This window comes from Heloderma suspectum, chromosome 4 (genome assembly GCF_057233095.1).
Source record: "Heloderma suspectum isolate Gila_16-S chromosome 4, 16-S_ref, whole genome shotgun sequence".
Classification (NCBI taxonomy): domain Eukaryota; kingdom Metazoa; phylum Chordata; class Lepidosauria; order Squamata; family Helodermatidae; genus Heloderma; species Heloderma suspectum.
Window position 1 is genome coordinate 314759783 of NC_139461.1, and position 7133 is coordinate 314766915.

Sequence of the window (7133 nt, forward strand, 5' to 3'; positions counted from 1 at the left end):
TCTGGCCATGCCTTCTACCCGAGGATGGGAAGCAGCGAATTGATAGAACTTTTGCCTACGTAAGCCTGCCGTAAGCCTGCCACACTTCGTGCCAAACGCAAGGGGTCATCTGCTTTGGCGAGGAAGTGGCCTTCAGGGTTCGCACAGGGCAAAAGGGGAGAAAACATGGTGAGCGGTGGCCAGGTCCGCCATTTCCCTGCTCCTTGGGCTTGGGCAAGCATGGTGGTGCAAGATGGCGGGACGCAGTATCTTTGTTGGCTGGCTGGCTGGCTGGCTTTTCTTGGCGCCTGCCATGTTATAGCTTCTAGCAACGCTTCCTCTCTGAGGATGGGAAGCAGAAAGGAAGGAGCAAACCAGCCTAATCCCACGTGGACGTGGCAGGAGGCCCAGGGCACTTCCAGGCAGAGGGCTCCCAACGCTGCCGTCACTCCAAAGGCTCGGTGCAGCTCTTCTGTCTTTCCCTCCTTGACCGTTTTTGTGGCGAGAGAAACGGAGGGAGGAAGTGCTGGGAGCCCACAGGAGGGACAGAAACGGAAGACGGTGATGTCTGGAACCCCCACAGAAGTCTGTGCTTGAAGCTGGGCGCCTCCACCCTGGAAGCATAACTTAGCCAAACATAGATCCCATTGAAATCACAGAATCATAGAATAGTAGGCTTGGAAGGGGCCTACAAGGCCATTGAGTCCAACCCCCTGCTCAATGCAGGAATCAAGGGGGCTCTGATTTCAATGGGACCGTAGTTCAGCTAGCTTGTTCTGGATCCAACCCCCCGACTTCAGATGCATCTGGAACAGGAGAGGCTCGCAAACCCCTGCTGAATCCAGCCGCCAGGGCTCCCCCACTGCCTGCACACCTCCTGCGTCTCTTAGCCAGGTGGTTGACTACATTTGCAAAAATAGGTCTGCCGTCCTTAACGGAGGAGTGATCTGTTCTGAGATACAACAAACTCCAGGTTTCTCACGGAGCAAACGGAAACAAGACATGGGGAACAGTGACCCAGTCCTGCAACATCCATGCTGCTTGCGCCTGGGCAAGCTTGGTGGTGTCAGAGGGCACTCCCATTCAGCTCAATCCAAGCCCCCCGAAGACTTCGAGCCTCTCATGGAGCGTGGTGAGCGGTGGCCAAATCCTGCCATTTCACTGCTCCTTGCAGTTGGGCAAGCGTGGTGGTGTAAGATGGCGGGACTCACTCAGCTGAAACGAAGCACACGGCGACAAGTGGATGAGGTGGACCGCCGGGAGGATGGGTGGGTCTGGTTTTCTCTAAAAGCAACATAGATTTTGTACCAAAGCTAGTGAGTACATAAAGAGTTTCCAGACAAACAGCTGTACTGAACAAGCAGGAGGAAAACCTCATGCCACAAGGGTGTCAAGAGTGCAACAGTTGAGGGTCACAGGTCCTTCTTGAATTCCAGGACAGTAAGGAACAGCAGCAGTACTTTCTCTGCCATAACCAACTCGGGGATTAGGGCCAAATAAAAGTGACACTACATGCATTGTTGCATTGAACCTGCCTGTTAAACAAAGAAACGGAAACATGAAAAGCCACTGTGGGGGAGGGTGGAGAGCATGACCGGGATCATGGCAGGTGGAGCAGAAGAGTTTAATCCTCCCCATTCTTCCCTCCCCTCCTGCTGACAAAGTCCCTCACCAAAGACTCCTCAGCAAACTTAGCAGTCATGAAATAAGAGGACAGGTCTGACTATGGATCAGTAACGGGTTAAAGAATGGAAAGCAGGGAGTGGGAACAAATGGTAAATTCTCCCAGCGGAGGGAAGTAAATAGGGGGTTCCCACAGGGATCTGTATTGGGATCAATGCTTTTCAGCCTGTTCATAAATGATTTGGAATTAGGAGTGAGCAGCGAAGTGGCCAAGTTTGAGGATGACACCAAATTATTTAGGGTAGTTCAAACAAAAAGCGATTCTGAACAGCTCCAAAAGGATCTCTCCAAAGTGGGAGAATGGGCATCTAAACGGCAAATGCGGTTCAGTGTAAGCAAGTGTAAAGCGATGCACGTTGGGGCAAAAAATCCCAGCTTCAGGTATAGCCTGATGGGATCTGAGCTAGCGGTGACCGACCAGGAAAGAGATCTTGGGGCTGTGGAGGAGAGCTTGATGAAGTTCTTGACCCAGTGTGCGGCTGCTGTAAAAAAGGCAAACTCCACATTAGGCATAATTAGAAAAGGGGCTGAGAATAAAACTGCCAGGATCATACTAAAAAGGTAAAAGTAAAGGTGTCCCCAGTCGTGTCCGACTCTAGGGTGTGGTGCTCATCTCCATTTCTAAGCCGAAGAGCCAACGCTGTCCGAAGACGCCTCCATGGTCATGTGGCCGGCATGACTGAACACCGAGGTGCGTGGAATGCTGTTACCTTTCCCGCTGAAGCGGTACCTATTTATCTATTTGCAATTTCTTGCTTTCGAACTGCTAGGTTGGCAGGAGCTGGGACTGAAGACGGGAGCTCACTCCGTCACGCAGCACTCGGGTCTCGAACTGCTGTCCTGCCGACCTTCCGGTCTGCAGTTCAGCGTCCACACTTGGAATGCCGTGTCCAGTTCTGGTTACTGCACCTGAGAGAGGATACTGTAGAGTTTTAAAAAGTGCCAAAGAGGGCAACTGAAATGATCAAGGGGCTGGAGCAACTCCGCTATGAGGGAAGGTTACACCATCTTGCACTGTTTAGCTTAGAAAAACAGCGAGTAAGGGGAGACATGATAGAGGCGTCCAGAATTATGCATGGTGTGGTGAAAGTGGTTAAGGAGACATTTTTCTCCCTCTAGACCCCAGGGTCATCCCACGAAGCTCATTGGTGGGCGATTCAAGACAGAGAAAAGGAGGGGCTTCTCCACACAGCACAGAGGTCAACTATGGAATTTGCTACCACGAGACATGGTGATGGCCACCAATTTGGATGGCTTTAAAGGGGGATTAGACAATTCCTGGAGGAGAAGGCTATCAATGGCTACCAGCCCTGAGGGTTATATGCTACCTCCAGCATCAGAGGCAGTATGCCTTTGTACACCAGTTGCTGGGGAGCATGGGCGGGAGGGTGCTGTTGCACTCATGTCCTGCTTGTGGGTTTCCCATGGGCAGCTGGTTGGCCACTGTGTGAGCTAGATGCCCCTTTGGTCCTATCCAGCACAGCTCGTCTTATGTTCTTATGCTCTAAGAACCAGGTGTTGGTTGCCGAGTTTCAGGGGCACAGAATGTCTCCTGATTCTTCTCGTCCTACGCATCATATTCTTCCATGCAGTAGCATCTTGCCTACTATTTTCTTCCTCCTCCTCCTGGATGGGGGGGGGTGCATTTCAGGGACCCACCACATCACAGCACACTCAGCCTGGCCTTCCGTCCCTTAGAATCACAGAATCATGGAACAGTGGGGCTGGAAGGGGCCTACAAGACCATTGAGTCCAACCCCTGCTTAGTGCAGGAATCAGAGTCAGAGCATCCCTGACAGATGGCCGCCCAGCCTCGTCTTGAACGCCTCCAGTGTGGGAGAGCCCACCGCCTCCCTAGGTAGCCCACTACCTCCCTTGCTCTGGCGGTGTTCTCCTTTGTTTGGCGGGGGTCGTGAGGCGCTCTTCCTCCGGAAAACTTTTGCGCGCACCTTGTCAGCCGGGCAGATGCGGCGGCCTGAAGCAGGTGGAGCCAGTAGGGCTTCTTTGGCCTGCGAAGAAAGGCGTAGTCCTTCGTAATACTCTAATACAGTTTGTCAGTTCTAAAAAGTTCTTTAGCACATGGAGGCGGGACTGGGAGCCCCATTGGCCTCGCCACGAGGATTTCATGTGGGCTCGGTCCATTAACCCTGCTGGGAGTGCTCGTCATGCTCACGAGAGCGGGTGGCGGTGCATCCGTCCGTTTGAGCGCCAGCTCGTCACGCAACTTTGGCAGCTCGTTCTTTAAGATTCCAGTCTGTCTCTCTACCTGCTGACTGCGGATGGTAAGGGCAGTGCACAGAATCATAGCATCATAGAATAGTGGGGTTGGAAGGGGCCTACAAGGCCATCGAGTCCAACCCCCTGCTCAATGCAGGAATCCAAGGCAGAGCATCCCCGACAGATGGCTGTCCAGCCTCGTCTTGAACGCCTCCAGTGTGGGAGAGCCCACCGCCTCCCTAGGTAATTGGTTCCATTGTCATATTGCTCTAACAGGGTTTTTTTCCTGACGTTCAGCCGGAATCTGGCTTCCTGTCACTTGAGCCTGTGATTCCGTGTCCTGCACTCTGGGATGATCGAGAAGAGATGCTGGCCTTCTTCTCTGTGACAACCTTTCAAGTACTTGAAGAGCGCTATCCTATCTCCCCTCAGTCTTCTCTTCTCAAGGCTAAACGTGCCCAGTTCTTTCAGTCTCTCTTCATAGGGCTTTGTTTCCAGTCCCCTGATCATCTTTGTTGCCCTCCTCTGAACTCTCTCCAGTTTGTCTGCATCCTTCTTCAAGTGTGGCGCCCAGAACTGGACACAGTAGTCAACATGAGGCCTCAGCAGTGCTGAGTAGAGGGGAACTAGTACTTCCCGGGATTCGGAAGCGATGCTTCTATGAATGCAGCCCAAAAGAGCATTTGCCTTTTTTGCAGCCACATCACATTGTTGGCTCATATTCAGCTTGTGATCGACAACAATTCCAAGATCCTTCTCGCTTGTAGTGCTGTTGAGCCACATATCCCCCATCTTGTAACTGTGCATTTGGTTTCTTTTTCCTAGGTGCAGAACTTGGCATTTATCCCTATTAAATGTCATTCTGTTGTTTTCTGCCCAGCGCTCCAGTCTATCCAGATCACTTTGAATTTTGTTTCTGTCTTCCAAAGTATTAGCTATCCTGCCCAATTTTGTGTCATCTGCAAATGTGATCAGCATTCCCTGCACCTCCACCTCCAAGTCATTCATAAAAATTCATAAAAATGTTGAAGAGCGCTGGGCCCAGGACTGAGCCCTGCGGTACCCCACTCGTTACCTCTCCCCAGTTTGAGAAGGTCCCATTGAGAAGCACTCTTTGAGTCCGATTCTGTAGCCAGCTGTGGATCCACCGGGTCGTTGTTTCATCTTGCCCACTTTGAGCTAGTTTGCTCATCAGGAGATCATGGGGCACTTTGTCGAAAGCTTTGCTGAAGTCGTGGTATATGATGTCCACAGCATTCCCACCGTCTACAAGGGAGGTGACTTGATCAAAAAATGAGATCAGATTTGTCTGGCAGGACTTGTTCTTGACAAATCCATGTTGGCTTTGAGTAATCACGGCATGGTTTTCAAGGTGCTTCCAGATGGATTGCTTTATCATCTGCTCCAGAATTTTCCCAGGGATTGATGTCACACTGACTGGTCTGTAGTTCCCAAGTTCCCCCTTTTTACCCTTTTTGATTCTGTTTGATTCTCAGGTCTTGACACAGTTCTTGCATTACACGGTTCTTGCATGACTTTTTGATTCTGTTTGATTCTCAGGTCTTGACACAGTTCTTGCATGACTTGGCCTGCAAATTGACTCACTTGGAAAACATGTCAATGAATTATCACAAGCACATCTTGGTAATTACAGCATTTCGGCATCTGGATAAAATCAATCGGAATATTTACAAATGGCCCCCACAGGGGAGGATGGGCTGCTTGCTCAACCCTCACAGGTTTTTCCCACATTGTGATCAAGGCTGATTGAGCAAGATTGGCAATATTGCTGGGCTCCTGCAGCAAATCCAGGAGCGTACCAATCTTTCTGAATTGTATCTATCTTTTGTGTGAAAGAACACACTGCTCGCTTCCCCCTTTCCAAGGTCTTTCTCCTTTGGCAGCAAAAATAGTTTCTCACAGTACAGAGAAGAGCATCCCCTATCGGTTAGAAGGTACACAGTGTGAAGAACAACTGCTGTGCATTGTTTTAGCTTCTGCCGGTAGCACAAAGTACGGCCTTCACTGTGTGTGAATACAGCTACGAGAACAAACTCTAAAATCATGAAAACTGCCAACCTTCTAGCAACTCAGTACCACCCTATTCCACTGCCCTTCAACACCCCCACCCAATTAAGAACAGATCAACAGCGCATGCACAAAACACATCCTGCACTGTCCCTTGCCCTCCTCTTTCCCTTTCCTTCCTTGCCAAATGTCAGCAGCCACAGCAATTCAGCACTTTGGAGCACTTCTTCTTCCCTTAATGCTGCCGGTGCTCACCAGTCACAGGCTGCAGCAGCAGTGCCCCCTCTGCCCCACCTGGGCGCTGGCCGTGTTATCTGCCACAGGGCCCCGCGGCCCTTGCCTTTGGAATGGCTCATTTCCTCTGCTTCGGTTTATCAGCAGCTGACCAGGCTTCACTGTCTGCTGCCACAGGCATTGATTGCTTGTTCCTAGGAAGAGCTTCTCATCCTGTCTGGGCCGGTTCCTCCTCAGCAGAAGCCAGGCCTCCGTCTGGCCTGCTTCTCTGCTGCTGCCCTGAGCTGCAGCCCGGAAGGTCTGGCCTTGCATTGTCTTTTCCCTTCGGCTGCACCATCTCTTTAATCTCAACCATGCATTGACTCTCCTTCTACAGTTACACATGGATCCTCTGCTTTTATTAACAATTTGCTGCTTAAGTTGTGTTTTCAATAAAGTTGAAGACTGATTTATATGAAAATGTGGATTGGATGTGAGTATAGCTGCCTGGATAGACACACAGCCCAACCTGTGTTGAGGCGAGAACAGGAATGCCCCCTGTAACTCTTGACACACAGAAGGAAGCAACACACTGATGGGAAGCCACAACCATACTGTGTTTGGGGTCCATCTAAATGACCGCTCAGTATCCCTCACAGCCCAGTGCCTCTGATTAGAAAGAGATTCACAGTCCCTTCCAGCTTAGTAATGTTGGCAACACTCAACTTCATAACACTCTGCCTGTAGCATATTGGCCTCTCTGCTTTATGTGAACAACACGTTAAGGAAATATCCAAGTCAGGTTAGGTTGAACAGTCAAAAATTTACATCATGGCCATAGCAGAGACAGACAAAGCTGTGTCTCTCCCCCAAAGAGAAAACAGGATGCATTTATACAGACTGAAAGTTGGAGAACAAAGAAAGACACACTACGCATGCTCAGAAACCAATTAGTGCTCAGCACAGGCTTATCAGCACAGCAGCCTTCCTATCTTTAGGGATGAGTTACTTTG